Source organism: Leptonychotes weddellii, chromosome 5 (genome assembly GCF_054177405.1).
Source record: "Leptonychotes weddellii isolate Sample4059 chromosome 5, ASM5417740v2, whole genome shotgun sequence".
NCBI classification, from domain to species: domain Eukaryota; kingdom Metazoa; phylum Chordata; class Mammalia; order Carnivora; family Phocidae; genus Leptonychotes; species Leptonychotes weddellii.
The window spans coordinates 86419586-86437418 of NC_138373.1; the positions used below are offsets into that span (position 1 = coordinate 86419586).

Below are 17833 nucleotides of genomic sequence, written 5' to 3' on the forward strand. Positions count from 1 at the left end.
AATTCCAGAGTAAGAGTATATGTAGGGAGACCTATTTGGTAGGCTTTGCAGTGGTACGGGTGAGAGACAATGAAAGCTTGGACTAGTGTGGTCATAATGCAGATGGAGAGAAGCCAACACATCTGAAATATATTTAGGAAGAAACAATTGGCAGGATTGAGTTAACTGATCAGATTTGAGAATGTGAGGGTGAAGGGAAGAGAGAACTATCAAAAACATCTGCTATTTTTCCAACTTGCCTATCTGTTGATACCATTCTCTGAGATAAGAAACACCTAAGGAAGAGCAGTTTGGGAGTAGTGATGAAAGGAGGTCTTTAATTTTGGTCTTGTTGAGTTTGGGCCTCTTCAAAGACACATGATTGTTAATGGCAGTATCATTCTATTAACCACTTTGACTTAAAACTATTCCCTTTGACTTACCTTTCATTATTCTTGTGAATCTAGGAAGACCTTAAGGTCCTATTTTTAAAAAAATCAATTTTATTGAAGCATAGTTTAGCACACACACCCCAAATTCCATATATTTTATATGTACAGTACAAGTTGTGACAAATGTTCATACCCATGTAACCATCAACACAATCAAGATACAGAACGTTTACATCACCCAAAAGTTTCTTTTGTGCTCATTCCCAATCTATTTCCTGCCCCTTGGTCCTAGGCAAACACCAATCTTCTTTTAGTTGTTATAGATTAAATTTGCCTTTCCCAGTCTTTCGTATAGATGGAACTATATAGTATGTACTCTTCTCTGTCTGGATTCTTTTATTCAGTGTAATGTTTTTTGAGATTCACCCATTGTATTGCTGAATTATTCTATTCTATGGATATATTATGACGTGTTAGTTCACTCTTCTATTAATGGATATTTGAAAGGTTTTGAGTTTTTGGCTTTAGAAATAAAGCCGCTATGAACTTGTCATGAATAGGTCTTTGTGTGGATATACGTTTTTCTTTTTCTTTTCTTTTTTTAATTTAAATTCAAGTTAATTAACATATAGACTAGTATTGGTTTCAGGAGGAAATAGAGTGATTCATCACTTACTCATTATAACAAGTGCCCTCCTTAATGCCCATTACCCATTTAGCCCATCTCCCCATCCTCCTCCCCTCCAGCAACCCTCAGTTTGTTCTCTATAGTTAAGAGTCTTTTATGGTTTGCCTCCCTCTCTGTTTTTATCTTATTTTATTTTTCTTCCCTTCCCCTATGTTCATCTGTTTTGTTTCTTAAATTCCACGTATGAGTGAAATCAAATGGCATTTATCTTTCTCTGACTGACTTATTTCACTTAGCATAATACACTCTAGTTCTATCCATGTTGTTGCAAATGGCAAGATTTCATTCTTTTTGATGGCTGAGTAATATTCCATTATATATATATATATACATATATACCACATCTTCTTTATCCATTCATCATTCATCAGTTGATGGACATTTCAGCTCTTTCCATAATTTAGCTATTGTTGATAGTGTTGCTATAAACATTGGGGTGTATGTGCCTCTTCAAATCAGCATTTTTGTATCCTCTGGATAAATACCTAGTAGTGCAATTGCTGGGTCATAGGGTAGTTTTATTTTTAACTTTTTAAGGATACTCCATACTGTTTTCCAGAATGGCTGCACCAGTTTACATTCTCACCAACAGTGCAAAAGTGTTCCCCTTTCTCCACATCCTTGCCAACATCTATTGTTTCCTGGGTTGTTAAGTTTAGCTATTCTGACAGGTGTGAGGTGGTATCTCATTATGGTTTTGATTTGTGTTTCCCCGACGATGAGTGATGTGGAGCATTTTTTCATGTGTCTGCTAGCCGTTTGTATGTCTTCTTTGGAGAAATGTCTGTTCATGTCTTCTGCCCATTTCTTAACTGGATTATTATTTTTTGGGTGTTGGGTTTGATAAATTCTTTATAGATTCTGGATACTAACCCCTAATCCGATATGTCATTTGCAAATATCTTCTCCCATTCCATTGGTTACCTTTTAGCTTTGTTGATTGTTTCCTTCACTGTGCAGAGGCTTTTTATCTTGATGAGGTCCAGATAGTTTATTTTTGCTTTTGTTTCCCTTGCCTCCGGAGATGTGTCTAGTAAGAAATTGCTGCAGCCGAGGTCAAAGAGATTTTATTTTTCTTGAGTAAATACCTATGAGTTAGATATTTGGGTCATATAGTTCTTACCTTTGTTTTTCTACCTTTATAAGAAATTGACAAACTGTTTTCCAAATGGTTATACTTCCCCAGTGTATGAGAGATCAAGTTACTTCCACATTCTTGTCAATACTTGGTATTGTTATTCTTTCTAATTTTAGCTATCCCAGTGCACTTCTGGTGGTTATCTCATTGTGGTTAAATTTGCATTTTCCCGATAACTAATGATGTTGAACATTTTGTGAGGTGCTTATTTGCTATTTATATATATTCTTTGGAGAAGTGTGCAGAACCTTTTCTCATTGTTAAAAAACACCTTTTTATCTTGAAATAATTGTAGGCTTACAGGATGTTGCAAAAATAGTATGAGTCCGATGTATCCCTCACCCAGCTTTGTAGCAGCGACATCTTATGTACCTGTAGCACAAATCAAAACCGGGAAATTTACATTGATACTACTGTTAACAGACTTAATTCAGTTTTGGTTTTTCATAAAAACCTGCATTTTTTTTTTTTTTGTATGTGGATGTTTGTATATGCATGAGGGTGAAGTTCTACGTGATTTTTATCCCATGCATAGATTCATGTAATCACCACCACAATCAAGGTACAGAACTGTTCTATCATTACAAAAGAACTCCCTCATGCAGTTGGTATTTACAACCTGGCCCGTCCTTTGTCCCTGTCTTCTAGCAACGAGTCTGTTCTCTATCTTCATAATGTTATCATTTTGAGAATATTATGTAAGTAGAATCATATAGTATGTAACCCTTTGAGATGGGCTTTTTCACTCAGCATAATTCACCTGAGATTCACTCAAGTTGTGCCTATCAGTAGGTGGTTCTTTTTTATTGTTCTGTAGTATCACTTAGTATGAAGGAGGTACCACAGTTTTAACATTCACTCATTGAAAAGACATTTGGGCAGATCCAGTGTTTAGCTTCTTATAAAGCTGCTATGAACATTCATGACCAAGTTTTTATGTAAACACAGGTTTTCTTTTGGATAAATGCCCTAGAGTATGATTTCTCAGCTGTATGGTAAGTACATGTTTAATTTCACAAAAACCTACCAAACTTTTCCAGAATGGCTCTACCATTTTACAGTCCCAGCAGCAACGTATAAGAAATGCGGTTTCCCTGCATCCTTGCCGGCCTTTGGTACTGTCACCTTTAAAATTTTTTAGTTGGTTTAATAGTTAGATAGTGATATTGCCCATGTTTTTAATTTTTATTATTGACTTATACTAGTTCTTTACACATCCCAAATATGTCTTTTATGAGGTATGTGTTTTACAAACATTTCTCCCAGTTTGTGGTTTGCCTAGTTACTTTCTTAACATCTTTTATTTTTTTAAATTTTTTTTCCTTTTAAAGATTTTATTTTTTTGACAGAGCACTAGTGGGGGGAGGGGCAGAGGGAAAGGGAGAGGGAGAAGCAGACTCCCCACTGAGTGGGGAACCTGAGAGATCATGACCTGCGCCAAAGTCAGCTTAAATAACAAGGTTTTTAATTTTGCTGAAGTCCAATTTACCAATTTTAAATTTCTCTTTTTCATGCTTTTTTGTGTCATATTTAAAAACATTTGTTTAACCCAAAGTCAAATGATATTCTCCTACTTTTCTTATACTCATGTAGACTGTGTTTTTATCTGTAGGTCTATGATTCATTTTGAGTTCATTTTTACATATGGCATAAAGTAAGAATTGAAGTTTGTATTTGTTCCATGTGGATATCTAATTGCTTCAATGCCATTTGTTATAGAGATTATCCTTTCCACACACAATTACTTTGGAAACTAAGTTAAAAATTAACTATATATGTAGAGGTCAATTTCTAGACTTTGTATCCTGTTTCATTGATCTATATGTCTTTTTTTTTTTTTTTTTAAGAGAGAGAGAGCATGAACATCGGGGAGGGGGCAGGGAAGGGGAAGACGGAGAGAATTTTAAGCAGACTCCGTTGCTAAGCTTGGAGCCCAACACAGGTCTCGATGCGTGGCTCAATCCTACGACCCTGAGATCATGACCTGAGCTGAAACCAAGAGTCAGATGCTTAACTGATTGAGCCACCCAGGCACCCCAATGGTCTATATGGCTTTCTTATGCCACACCACACTGTCTTGATTTTTCTAGCTTTATAGTATATCTTAGATTCATGCAGTATGAGCACTCCAACTTTGTTGTTGTTTTCAAAGTTGTCTTGGCCTATCTAGTTCTTTTGTATTTCCATATACATCAGCTAAGATTTTGACTGGGATTGCATTAAAATTACAAATCAATTTGGAGAGATTTGACACATCAACAATATTGTTTCTTCCAATTCATGAACATGATATGTCTCTCAATTTGTTTAGGTCTTCTTTAATTTTTCAAAAAATATTTTATAGTTTTCATATCAGTGTCACACAATCTTTGTTCAATCGATTCCCAAGTATTTCATGTTTTTAATACTGTTGTAAATATTTAAAATTTTTAAGTTCCAAATTGTTTATTGCTAGTATATAGCAGTTGATATATATATATATATATATATATATATATATATATATATATAATATGACATTACTAAACTCACTCATTAGTTCTAGTAGTTTTTTTGTTGATTTCTTAAGATTTTCTACAGAGATGATCATGTTGTTTACAAACCCCCGTTCCCCAAAAACTCGTTTTCTTTACCCTTTCCTATCTGTGTGCTTTTTGTATCCTTTACTTTCCTGATTATATGGGCTAGGATATTCAGTACAATGTTAAATAGGAATGGTGAGAGGGATGTCATTGCTTTTTTCCAGATCTATTTGCTGAATTTAGATTGCCATTACCTTACTAAAGAATTTTGTATTTGTGTTCATAAGACATATTAGTAATTTCTTTCAGTATTTCTGGTTTTGGTTTCAGGGTAATGCTGACCTCAAGAATGAGTTGGGAAGTGCTCCCAACTTCTCCATTTTCTAGAAGATCTTAGGTAAGATTAATATGATTACTTCATCAGTGAAGCCATCTGGATCTGGCATTTTCTTTGTGGGAAGATTAATTATAAATTTAATGCCTTTAATAGAGTTATGCCTGCTCATATTTTTTTGTTTCTTTTTGAATCAGTTTTGGTAATATGAGTTTTTCAAGGAATTTGTCCATTTTATATAAGTTGTTTGTTGCCAAAAGTTTTGTATAATTTTCCTTTATTACCTTTTTAACATCTGTAGGATATGTAGTGAGTTTCCTGTTTTATTTCTGATACAGCTAATTTCTGTGTTGTCTGTTTCTTCCTTGATAAACCTAGTAGGAGGTTCATAAACTTTTTCTTGTCAATAAACCACCTTTTCCCAATTAGTAGTCTAAACTTAATTGCCTTTACCTACTGTTTATTTTCTATTTCATTCATTTAATTTTTCCTCATTTATTTCCTTTTACTATGGTTTTAATTGCCTTGCTTGCTTGCTTGCTTCATAAGGTTGGCTCTTAGAACATCATTATGAACCTTTCTTTGGTCCTGTGATTTTTGAAAATTGAAATATAATTCACATACCATAAAATTCACTCTTTTGAAGTATATGCAAATTGATAGCTTTTAGTATATTCACAAAATTATGCAACCATCCACATAACCTAATTCCAGAATATATCACCACTCCAAAAAGAGTTCCATACTTATTAGCAGCCACTTTCCATGCCACCTTTCCTCTAGCCACTGCCAGCCACTAATCAGTTGTACAACATTTTGTTTGCCACTCACCAGTTAATGGCATTTTGATTGTATCTTCTTTTTGACTATTACAAATAATGCTTCTATGAACATTCATGTACAAGTTTTTGTTTGAATATATGTTTTCAGTTCTTCTGGGTACATACTGAGGAGTGGAATTGCTGGGCCCTATGGTAATTATATATTTAGCTTTTTGGGGACCCACCAAACTATTTTTCACAGTGGCTGCACCATTTTACAGTCCCACTAATGATATATGAGAGTTTTAATTCATCCACATCCTCTCCAACTCTTGTTATTTACATTTTTTATTATAGCCATCCTAGTGCATGTGAAGTGATATCTCATTGCGATTTTGATTTTCATTTCCCTAATGACAAATGATGTTGACTGTCTTTTCTCTTACTCAAAGGATGGCCAGCTCTTTTGTTCTTTTCAAGTCTTTAATTGTTTGGATAAGGCGTACCTACATCAGGGAGAGCAATCTGCTCTACTCAGTCTACTGATTTAAATGTTGATCTCATCCAAAAACACCGTCATACAAACACTAAGAATGATCTTTGGCCAAATAGCTGGTCCCTCTGTGACTCAGTCAAGGTGACATATAAAATTAACCATCATACCCACCTTCAAGTTGGAGAGGATTTAAGTTCCACCTCCTGGATGGGAGATTATCTACAGATATTATCTTAAATTCTTCCGTAAGGAAGATTTATCTCCTTTTCTCCATTGAGTGGTTTTTTGTTCCTCACAACCAATCAAATGTGCCCTCAAACAGAAGGCCTAAAAGCCATGAAGAGGATATATATCCCTTAGGTATGATATTTTAATTTAAATTTAAGTAATAGAAATTTTTTTTTATCTAAAACCTTCCCTCATATCCTATAGTAGTTAATGTCTTATCTGGCTGACCTTTGGTGAACTAAACCTCCCACAGTGGTATCTTGGTTCCCCTGAGTTCATCAGATATTTACTGAGTGTAGTTCATCAGATATTTACTGAGTGTTTACTATGAACCCGGGGTGATGCTCAGCCCTGAGGACATGATAATAAGAAGTCCTTGCATTCACAGAACTATAATCCAGTGGGTCAAGCAAAGGTATAGAGTTAGGAGAGGTGGGTTGATTCCCACTTTACCACTCACTCTGACCTTAGGCAGCTTGGTTAAATATTATTTGAACTTCAACTTCCTCATATGCTTCCTCATATGTCAAAAGAATGTAATGACAGGAGTAGTAGCAGTAGTTGTAGTAATAGCCAGTTCACAGGGTTGTTGGAGTAACTAAATAAAGTAGTATTCGTGAGGCAAAAGGTAGTTGTTAGGTTGTTGCACAAATGCTAGTTATTATTCTTAGTAACAATGGACTGAGATAGGCAAGAAGAGATGTCATTACCCCTAACTTTAATAGCTTTGAATCCATTAAATTCATAGCTTTGAATCCATTAAACCCATAGCTTTGAATCATTCCAAAATGATTCAGTACGTTGTGCAGACTCCCGCAGCAGGTTATGTGTGGTGCTCATCTCAGGATCAAGGTCTTTGCATTCTGTTGTTTTCACCCTCTCCTGCACTGCAAGAATCTTATACATTCCTGTTTATAAGGGCAGCCTGTCTATTTTTAAAATTATTCTGGGACACATCTGAAAAGCCATAATGTGAGATAAAAAAAATAAAACCTCTGTTTTGCATTTATCTTGGCAGCTTGGGGAGAACATATTTTTCTGGGCATGTTTGGAAATGGATGATAGTTTTTGATTCTTATCCATATCCTCCAGGCTTTCTTTGGGACACTCCAGAGATTATGTTTGGGATTCAGAAAAGCATAATGTCATTTTATTTTTCAAATCCTCAGGGTGTTAGGAGTTTTGGGTCTTATTTTCCTGTCTGCCCTTTCATTATAGCTATTATTTTTTATATATAATATTCCTAATTCATTTTGTTGAAGAAGAGATTTCATTTTATGCCAATAAATATGTATGACTATTGGAAGAGAAAAAGGTGTCTGAGTTGTGAGTGCTGGCAAGAATTATAAGGCATAGTATAGTAAAATAGAATGTGGAGATTATGTCATTGTGCTCTTCTGTATAAAATGCATGATTGAGAAGAAAATGGGAATCATCTTCTGCTGAAATTCATCTTGGAAACATCTTCAAAAGCATGTTGGAAATGGATGATAAATTAAAAGGACATAGTTTATTTTATTTGGAAAATCATAATCCCTTATGAGAGATCTGGGTAAACAGACTTCAGAGTTTTGGCTTTGTTCAAGATTCCTTAACTCACTGGGTGGCTTGAAAAATTGATTTAATTCACTTGAATTCACTACCCTTGAAATTAGAATAATCATAGCTTGTAACACTGTACTTGGCACTTAGCAGTTAATTATATTAATGACTAGTGTTTATTGTATGATTACTATCTCCTAGACTACATGCTAGACTACATGCTATACCTATAATTCATTTAATCCTCTCCATACTCTGGGAAGTATGTACAATTATTGTTTCTATTTTATAGATAAGAAAACTGTGGTAGGAGTTTTTCAGTGTATTATAATCATATGTTTCCATGTTGTCTTTTCCTCTGGACCTGAATTTATGAAGGTAGGTACTGAACTCCCATAACATCTGTCTCCCATGGTTAGCATAAACTCCAGTTCATAGGCAGTCGTAAACATGATCTAATCTGTGCTTCAGGAAGCCACTGTGTGTAGGATGAATAGAAGTGTGGAAAGATGAGGTAAGGAAAGAGCTGAGGCTATTTCAATTGTTTAGGCAAAATCAAATAAGAACGTATATTTGGATAACATACATAGAAAAAGAAAGGTGAGGAGACATGAAAAGATAAATAATTAGTAAGTGATAGAAATTTTTTTTATTTATTTGAGATAGAGATAGAGAGAGAATGCACACATATGAGCTGGGGGAGGGTCAGGGAGAGGGACAAGCAGACTCCACGCTGATCATGGAGCCCGACACGGGGCTCGATCTCACAACCCTGAGATCATGACCCTGAGATCATGACCTGAGCTGAAATCAAGAGTTGGCTGTTTAACTGACTGAGCCACCCGGGTGCCCCAGTAAGTAATAAAAGATTTTAAGTTAAAGTAGCAAGAACATGTATATCAATTAATAAAAGATCATTGAGGGCACCTGGGTGACTCAGTTGGTTAAGCGACTGCCTTTGGCTCAGGTCATGATCCTGGAGTCCCGGGATCAAGTCTCGCATCAGGCTCCCTACTCAGCAGGGAGTCTGCTTCTCCCTCTGACCCTCCCCCCTCTCATGTGCTCTCTCTCTCTCATTCTCTCTCTCAAATAAATGAATAAAATCTTTAAAAATAAATAAATAAATAAAATAAAAGATCATTGAATGTTAGAGCTTTGAGTAGTGATTTGAAGGAGAAGTATGGTAAACAGTAAGAGGATAATACAAGCTGATTTTGCTAATAAGTAAATGATTTTAACAGCTATTTAAGGGTCTAATTTCAACATCTGTATTTATGGCTATTGATTGGCTGTCTTTTCTCTTGAGAAATGTCAAGATTTTCCTGGTTCTTTATATGTTGAGTAATTTTGGATTTGATCCTGGACATTTTGAATATTATGCTATAGGACTCTAGGTCTTGTTTAAATCCTATGGAGAATGTTCGTTTATTCATTTAACAGGCAATCAAGCAGTTTAGGTTTGGTTGCAGTTCCCTATTCTGCCTTCTGTTGGCTGTGATTCCAAAGTCAGTTCAGTTTCCAAAGCTTTTGCTCTGCTACCTGGGTCTGTCCCATGCATATTAACACCAGAGAGCAGTGTGAGACTCGGGTAGTGGTCCACCCTGTAGATCAGTTCTCAGTGCCTCCTGTATGCTGTTTAGGGTCAAATCCATGCATGTGCAGCTCAGAGATGGACACAGGAGTTCATACATAGCTTTATGATCACTTTCTTGAACATCCTTCTCTTCATGAGAATCTTTCCTGCTCCTAAGCACCCCCTTCCTGGTCTTTTGACTGACAGCTACAACTTTAGTTTCCCTGGTTATGCACTTTCTGCAACTGTGTCTGGTACTGGGACCAAGTAGCGAGAGGTCAAAGAGAAAAGGGCACCAGGACTTCTCTCACACTTTTGGATCTATGGTTCCTCTGGCCAGGAAGAAGGGTTCCTTTCCTTCTGAGTTTTAGGCATTTGCTTAGGTATTGTTACTTCTGTGCCAGGGGCTAGGACAAGAGAGGGGGAAAAAAAACCCAGAGGATTTCCCCCAATTTTTCTGACCCATAATAGGCCATTTCCTGCTCCTCAGACAAGAAAGAGAAGGCTTCTCTTGGAGCACTTTCCGTAGGCACCTGTTTGTTATACGCTTTTGGATTTCAGGTTGCCCTTGAGTCCAGGCTGGGAGAAAGTAGATTTAAAGAAAAGGGAAACTCACTCCCAGTTTAGTGGTTCTCAGAGATCTGTTTGTCTTCCCCAATAAACTCGCTACCATTTCCTTTTCAAAGTCCTCAGGTAGCTGCTCTGTACATGGTCTCCAAGGGTTTTAAGTGGCATTCAGTAGGAGAGGCAGTGTGAGGTATGCTTTCTCCATCTTATTTGGAAAGTAGAGAGTGCTTCTTTGCTCTTAAATATTTTAATGTAGTATTTCTTAAGATGAAGGACTTTCTCTTATATGACTACTCTATAATCAAAATCAAGAAACTTAGCATTCTTATAATACTATTATCTAACCCATAGTCAATATTCAAATTTCATCAGTTGCCCCAATAATTTCCTTTATAGTCATTCTTTTCCCTGATCAAGGATCTATTCAAGAATCACGTATTGAATTTAGTTGTCTTGTCTCTTTATTCTCTTTTAATCTGGTACAATTCTTTTGCCTTTCTTTGTTGTTTATGACCTTGACGTTTTAAAGAGTACAGAGCAGTTACTTTGTGTGATATCCTTAAATTTGTGTGTTTGATGTTTCCTAATGTTTAAAGTTAGCTATTATTGGCAGAAATGCCACACGTGAGGTTTTTTTTTTTTTAATGTACACGACAGGAGATACATGATGTCTATTTGCACCATTACAGGGTTGTTATCTTTGGTCACTTGGTTAAGATGTTGCTTAACAGTTTTCTCTATTTTGAAGTTACTATTTTTTTGTGAGGGTTTTTAAGGGCTGGAGTTTGATTATGATTATGAGATTATGAGGAAAACTCTAGACTATTGTTGTCCAGTAGGATGCTTTGCAGTAATGGAATGATCAATTCTGCACTGTCCAATATGGTAGCCATTGCCACATGTGGCCATTGAGCATTTGAAATGTGGCTAACACAACTGAGGAAATTTAAAGAATGCAATTTGAATTTGAAAAATCCAGAGAACACCCTATCCTACCATATCCTAAAGAGATTTTTTTTTTTGATACCCTGGTTTTCTGAAATGCTCTGTGAAAAAAAAGAAGAGTATCATGATCAAATAAGTTAGCGATTATTCTAGAAGGCATACGTTGAGAAACACAAGTGCTATATGCTGCCATCTTGGAATATATACGTTGTTTTTTCATTTGGCCTAGTGCTAAGTGTAGGTGAAATTGTCAAGTAATTATTCTGTGAGTTCCCACAAAACACCTTAACAGGTTTATATAAATGACTTGCTGAACAACACAGCCAAGTCAGTGGCAATGGTGGGATCTACATCTAGGCTATTATCTGACTCCAAAAGCAGAAGTATTTCTGGTACACCAGAAATGATAATGGAGAAAATGCTATTGAAGTTCAGATTGCCTCATGAAATTTTGTCTAAGATTGATGAAGGCAAGAGTTCCTCAAAGACATGTTACTTCGTGTTTGGATTCCATGTTAGCAATGCAAAAACAGGAAATGTAGCCATCTCAGTCTTTCTAAGGGAATTAATATTAATATTAATGTCCCTTGTCTACTCATGGCAGAGCTATCTGTGGATGTGTTTCTTTCTATTTAAATAGATGAAATCCCAGAACAGAGTAGTAGGTTGATGCCTTAGTCAAAGTCACTCAGCAAATATTCTCATGCAAATATAGTTATCACAAAAGGGTCTAAGTGTCTCTCAAAATCACACACAGAATCAGTTGCTGAAGGGAATGTAGGATGGGTAGAAAGTCTGAGGGAAGGAGGCTTGGTGGGGAAAGAAAAGATAACAATATGCAGAGAAAAAGGAGTCTTGAGCCAGAGACTAGAGCCAGCAATTGGCTGGTTTGAATTAGAGAGCAGTGAGCAGTGTACATTGTCTTCTTTCTTTTCCTTCAGTGGAAGTTCCTTTGGGAAGCTCTTTGCTGAGCCAGGTTGGAGAAATTTCATTCCTGTAACTGTAACTGTTGTTTTGACTGGCTTACCCCAGTGGTTCAGAGCTGTAGTTTGAAGATTTTTCAAGCAAAGGAACTTTGTCTGGTTGATGAGTTCAAAATTCAGATACAATCTTGAAAGTGGTAAAGAGTCATTATTGTTATCTGAAGCTATAATTCTTGAAGGTAATTGGGTTTAAAAGCAGAAGTCTTTGGGAGATTGATTTCATCCTCAATAAAAGTACATTTTACTTTCTTTTAAGGTACACAGTGGAAGTTGTGACCCAGAAGTGCCCCCATAAGACATTACAGATGGCTATTTTCATGTGCTGCTTGGCGTATGTTCAGGAAAACGCAGGAGAAAATTGGCTCTGAAATGCTTGTGCTTTAAGGTATATGCTGTGATACTTTGTAAAGATTCATTTTCTTGCCAAATATAACATTCAGTTACCAACTGGAAGTGTAAAAGTTCATATTTTCATGAAAATCTTACCAATGAGTTTAACGGGCCTGTTTAATTAGGTTTCATCTTTTCCATTCTTCAGTGCCTACTTAATTCACCACTAGAGGGCATTGTTGGCGGTGATATGAAGGGAAAGCAAAAACAAAAAGAATCTTGCCTAAATTTATTCTGAGACCTTTTTCAATTTTCATTTCAGCCAGTAAAAAATAATGTACATTCAAAGGCTACCTTTTCGCTATTTTGTTCTTATATTTCACACCCTAGATACTTAACTTCTAGACTTTTTGGGGGTGCATTAATTTAATAAAAGATAAATCATCGCAAAGTTTTGTTCTGGATTTCTAACAAATTCTAAATCTAGAATCTGCCTCCCCTCCCCCCCCATAATATCATACATTCTTGCACATCCTCTTTTGGAATGTTATTGAGCACTTGGAGACTCATTATTTTTTATTTCCTAAATCATGAAACATTTCTATTTTCCAAATCATACTTTTCTGATATTTGTCAGGGGATCTTGGAGTGGGAAGGGAACTATTTGTTATAATAGATGAAGTCTCTTTTATATACTGATGGGCTGTCTACATCTAAAAATGATAAGAGAAGTTCTTTCCATTTGGGTATAGCTATATTATTTATTGGATGTTCTTCATGTGAAGAGAAAATTTGCCTCTTTGGAATTTATTGTATTAGACAATATCCTTTACTTGCAAGTAATAGAAATCAAATCAGGAATGCTTATGCAGAAAAAGCAGGAGGGTGTGGGGGAATTTATTGTCAGGAAACAGAGATGGCTCATGGGCTGTGGCTAACATGAGATCTGGAAACTAGAGATTTGTCAGGACACACTCAGTCTCTTGTGTCTGCTTCTCTCTCTGTCATTACTTCATTCTGTTCTCTCTGCATGTCAGTACTCTCTGCTTCTTGCATTCTCATGGGAAAATATACCATTTGAATGAGTAAAAATGACAAAAGATCTTTTGTTACCTAAGAGTAGGCCATTCCAGCAGTCTATGAAGCCAACCACCTCTAGATAGTACAGTATGTGAAATGATCTGTGGTTCCCACAGTCATGGGCTCCCTTCCTCATCGCCTTCATGATGAAGTAGGTATCCCAGTTGGACGCCTTGTTGCGTGGATTTTCAGGCCTATGGTTGAGGCACTCCACAAGCCCTTGATAGTGGTGCTGATGGAGGCTCTGCAGACAGGAAAGGCAAACATATATGTGAAATTATGTATCTATCCCTGTGAAGGTGAATGGCTGGCCTTTTCAAGGTGGAGAGGATCCATGTAGCCAACTTGCTACTAAGAGGCTGGTTGATTTCTCCAAGGAATGATGCCATACTGGGAGTTCAGTGTTTGTCTCTGTTGCTGACAAGTTAGATATTCAAAGTCAGCAGTAGTTATTTGGCATTGGTAAGCAGGGTCTATGCTCTTGGGCTCATACATAGATTCTGTTTCTCCTACTATGTCCACTGTGTTCATGTGTCCATCATACCTTCTCTGGGTGACTGATGACAAGACTGGCTATAAGGTCAAGTTGCTAGTCATTTGTTTCCTTGGCTTTGTTAAGGGCTTTTTCCGTGGTAGATGCTTTCTAGTCAGCATCCACATGTAATACACAAGTCTCACAATTCATGCTGTCATCTTTGTATGTCTATTCACAGACCTCCTTGTCTCTGATCTTCCAGTTCTTTTCCTTTCAGTTTTCTAACCAGATAATCAAGTTATTGGCCACTGGCCAAGAATTTATATATACTCTCACCTTGGGTCACTTCATCTTCCACCCAAGTGAATGACCAGTTATACTGCTCACAGCTCTACCACTGGGAAGATTTTCCTCTCACCTCTCTTTCCAAATCTGGCACAGAGGTGCTCAAGCTTTAGTTTCATTAAAATCATCTGGAAGCCTTTTTGACACACTGATTGCTGGGCTCAACACTGAGAGTTTCTGATTTGTAGATCTGGGATATAAATCAAGACTGCACTTCTAACGAGTTTCTAAGTGATGCAGATATAACTGGTCTGGGGACTATATTTTGGAAATCATTGTTCTAGAGATTATAATATGCGTCCTTAACTTACTACAGTCTTTGAGGACTATTTTACCATTTAATGAACAATGTAAAAAAATCTCTAAAAGTTTATAATGGCCTTTTTTTTTTTTCTCTCTTTACCTTGTATTTTACTTCTACCTATATTATAAACTTTACTATATGTTATTGTTTTTATCATTTTGTTGCTTTAAATAATCACTAGTCTAAAAAGCTTTAAAAGAATTAGTCCTTTACATTTATCCATATCTGGACCTCTTTGTTCTTTTTAAAAACAATTCCACATTTCCATTTGGGATAATTTCCTTTCATGCTGAAGAACTTTTAGCATTTTTTATATTGTAGCTATGCTGATGAAAAATTCCCTCAGTTTTGGTTTGTTTGAAAATGTCTTTATTTCACCTTCACTTCTGAAAGATATTTTTACTGGGTAAAGAATTCTGGGTTGGCAGTTTTCTTTTACTTTTTTCCAGCACTTAAAAGGTGTCATTTAATTGTCTTTTGGCTTTCACCAATCATATAATTGTTCCCTTGAAGATGTGTCATTTTTCTCTGGCTACTTTAAAAATTTTCTTCTATCTTTAGTCTTAAGCTACTGTTCTTAGGAGTTTTTTCTTTGTATTTATCCTATTTGGGATTCACTGAGCTTTTTGAATCTGTGGTGGTCTTTCATCAGCTTTGGGTAACTCATAGACAGTATCTTTTCAAATATTTATTTTCCCTGTTCTTTTTCTCCTCTTCTTCCAGGACTCTAATCACACATATGTTAGACCATTTGACAGTATCTTTTTCTTTTTTAAAAATTCCTTTTCCTACCCATGCTTCAGTTTGAATAATTTATTTTGAGCTGTCTTGGGATTCACTGACTCATTCCATAAAATTATAATTTCCTAACTGTATAGTTCTAGCAAGTTCATTTGGTACTTTGTAGAGATTCCATTTCTCTGCTTAAATTCTTCATATTTTTATCCATTTTGTCCCTCCTTTCCTCTATTTTATTTAATATATTTATAATAGTTATTTTGATATATCAGTTAATTCCAACCTTTGAAACATCTATACATTTGCTTCTATTATTTTCTTGATTGCAAGTCACATTTTCCTGTTCCTCTGCATGTCTTTTTTTATTCTTGATTTTTAAAATTTTATACTGGACATTGTATAAAGAGATCTTAGATACTGACAGAGAGATATTTCTCTCCAGGTAGGGCACACTTTTTCCTATATCAGGCAGCAAGGTTGAGGGGCTGTTCACTTCAGTTCTGTCAGGAATTGAATTGGGATGGGCATGAGTTACAGTTTTAGCTTGCTGTAGTTCCCATCTGATTTCAAATGTATTGAGAATGAGATCTGTTCTGTGTTTAATACAGCTGTTCCCTCTCTCTTTGGGATTTAATCATGTTGGGACTATGGAGATCTCTCTTTACCTTTTCAACCTTGTGCCCCAGCTTCACAAACTGCCCATCATTTATCAAAAGCTTAGGTAAAGACTGATAGGTGGGGAGCACTGCTTATTCTTTTGGGGGGGTCCTCTAGACTCTAAGATATCACTCATGCTCATATGGCTATTTTAGACTCTGTTAGATTGACTTTTCACTCAGAAAAAGTGTTCCTCTTCTCATGGCAAACTCAATCATCTACCTATCCGAAGCTCAGCAAATGCTACCAGGGAGGAAATGACTCTTCCCTATCTGGAATTTAATTCCTTTAGACTTCTAAAGTTTTGTGGGTTTTTTTGTTTGTTTGTTTGTTTGTTTAGTTTTTCAATTTCCCCTACTTGTTATAGTGATAATTATCATCTGCTACAGCATTTTACGTTACAACCTAAAACAAAACTCATCTAAATTATTTGTAATCCCTATGAAAACCAGGCAAATTAGATATTTTCATCTTTATTTTAAAGATTAAGATGAAGCTTAGAGCAGACCACTTGCCTAACATTATCCAATTTATGTGTAACAGAGTCAGAATTTCAGTACAGGTTAAACTTTCCATGCCAACAGAACATGTGCCCACCTCCTTTCCCTGGCCTGCCCCTCTTCTCTTCCCATTATTATTGTAGTACTGTAAGGTGACTTGGAAAAAAAATGTTCTGTGGTCAAATCAATCTAAGAAATGCTGTAGGCTATCTCCCTCTCTTTAAGATTCATGATATCCAACAGCATGTTAAAAGTCCTATAGTAAAGAACTTGTTTAATACGATGTTTTCTAAACTTTTTTGACCTCAGCACTTTCCCCTACCTCAGCAAATCATATCTATTAACACTCCACAGAACTAGAATTATGTGAAGTACATTTTGCGCAAAATAGTACTACATTAGTCTGCCTCCCAGATTCTGCTGGTTATGTTATCCTAAAAGGTCATTTATGCATTATTTTATAACACTTCACCAAAGCATTTGACAGAAGACCACAGCATTAAATTTTATTAATTTTATTATTCCCTATAGAGGAAACACACATTTAACTGAATATTTGGAATACATCTACTTTAAGTCATGCCTTTTTAAAAAGGAAAATGGTAAATATGAGGGAATAAACAGAGTTAGAATAATAAAGTATATTGTTTTATTTAGAATATACTCTTACCTGAATTATGAAGCAAGTTGCTCTACCCACACCAGTAACAAGTCATTTTGCGACATATAAAAATGCTACTTTAGAAGTATTTTATATCAAGAGGATAAGGAAGTTCAGCAACTGAGAAACTTATAGCTGTCTAGACAGAGGTCATAAAAACAAAAGTATTTTCTCCATAAGGTAGACTTATGGAATATCACTATTTTGCCTTATCATATTTTCCTGTGGATTTAACAATAAAGGTTAAAGTAAAACCTATAAAATATATTTGTTATAGGAAATGCTTTAGAGTGTGTTAATTTGGTTAAGACTTACGATATAAAATTTCTCATGAACTGAAAATCAAATCGGCCTCTACTGGATCTTCTGGAATATCTACCAAATTCCAGAGGAAATGGATGTCCCTCTTTTTTTGAGACAGGAGTCCTCTGTGTGGTTTGAAAGCATCATGACCATGATCTGCTAAGTGGGAAAGTTTAGTGTGTTAGACTCAAATGTACCAGGTAGTCACTATGTCCCAGGGCAGGAGGGTATGCTCCTGATCCTGAATACCACATGTTTACTGAGAAACATGTGACTACTCTTGACCAAAAAA

At 35.9% G+C, this 17833-nt stretch overlaps 1 long non-coding RNA gene across 1 annotated transcript in view; it reads left to right on the forward strand.

Annotated features, from left to right (window-relative positions):
* Positions 1 to 12408: 12408 nt before the first annotated feature.
* Positions 12409 to 17833, forward strand: part of LOC145721383 (uncharacterized) — a 155182-nt gene continuing 149757 nt past the window's right edge. The window contains exon 1 of the long non-coding RNA XR_014145036.1: positions 12409 to 12533. This is a non-coding gene — a long non-coding RNA (uncharacterized LOC145721383). The remainder of the gene's footprint in view (positions 12534 to 17833) is intronic.